At 44.3% G+C, this 1,408-nt stretch overlaps 1 pseudogene; it reads right to left on the reverse strand.

Moving 5' to 3' along the window:
- Positions 1–397: 397 nt before the first annotated feature.
- LOC102831927 lies at positions 398–949 on the reverse strand (annotated as a pseudogene).
- Between the last annotated feature and the right edge of the window lie 459 nt (positions 950–1,408).

Genomic DNA, 1,408 nt, shown 5'->3' on the forward strand with positions numbered 1-1,408 from the left:
GGAACACACGTGATCCAGTCACCCAGGAGACCCACGTGCCCTTTCATCCCTGCACAAGCCTTGGGATGAGCCCTGTAGCTTCCGTTGTATGTGTAAGGGTCCAGTCCGTGTTCACCAAGATATTTAGTGGGTAAGACTGGACTAGAAGGTGGGTCTGTAACTCAAAGCCAGTCCTTCTCATTTACGCATTAGGTTCCCTTTGTCTGATCATGGTTTTTATGGGTGTGACAAAACATCCATGCTGTTGCTGTTAGGGTACCACTGAGTGGATTTTGACTCATAGTGAGTCTGTGTGACAGAGGAGAACTGCCCCATAAGGTGTTTTTTGTTGTTGTTTTTTTTTTTTTGGTTGTGATCTTTTTTATTATCACTATTTTAATTTTATTTTAAGCTTAATTTATTCCAGAGTCATAAGCTTTTGTGTCTTCAGTTTCTTCTGGGATATCTTTTTCTTCTGTTCAACCTTCTTTTCTGGTTTAGGAAGGATTTGTTCCTTTTCAGTGAGGATCATCTCAATGTGGCAGGGGTTGCTCATGTAGGGGTTGATCCAACCCTGAGCTCTGTAAGGTCAGCGGTTCATCTTGGGGGCTTTGTTGACCTGGATGTGTTCAATGACCACAGAATCCACATCTAAACCCTTCAGTTCAGCATTGCTCTTTGCACTTCTAAGCATGCAGCAAAATGTCAGTGTTCTTTTTGGACTACTGGCCCTATGTCCAACCCCACTCTTTAGCCTGGGCATGCCTACCTATGCCACCATTGTAACATTGGAATGGTAGACATTGCTTCTGAAAGTGATGTCTTTCAGATACTTGGTGGGTTTTCAGATATGCAAAACCTTGATAGCCTGGGCAATCTCTTAGTTGTTCTTAAAATGGACCCAGAGATTTGAACCTCTTTATTTGCATGATTTTGTGGGATTTTCTGGGACAAGAGAGTAGCAGACCATTTTGTGAGTTTACCTCAGGCTACTTACAGGCAGAGTTGGCTGGGATCTTTATGGGATCCAATTGCCAGGTCTTCCTCCCACAAAGCCACTGGATGGGTTTGAAGCGTCATCCCTTCAGTTAGCAGCTTAGCACTTAATTATCCTGGCCTCATGGCTTCTAGGGGTAACCATAGCCCTGTGTATTTGTGGCACTTAACAATGTCCATTCACTCAGTCCTATTGAGGACTAAACACCAGGACACCTGTTCCCAAAGGCAATCCTGTAACTCCAGCTGGTGAGACTATGGAGGTTTAGTTAGGCCTATGACCAAGGGAACTTGTCATGACCGAGGGATAAATGAGAGTATGGAGACACAGATGTGTAATTGAGGCATCCGTGTAACCGTGGGCTTGTGTAGACACGGGTCATTCTGGGCTCAGAGTTTCCTGATGTGTTAACTTCTATGGTATCTTCCATAG

Source organism: Chrysochloris asiatica, unplaced genomic scaffold (assembly GCF_000296735.1).
Source record: "Chrysochloris asiatica unplaced genomic scaffold, ChrAsi1.0 scaffold00195, whole genome shotgun sequence".
NCBI classification, from domain to species: domain Eukaryota; kingdom Metazoa; phylum Chordata; class Mammalia; order Afrosoricida; family Chrysochloridae; genus Chrysochloris; species Chrysochloris asiatica.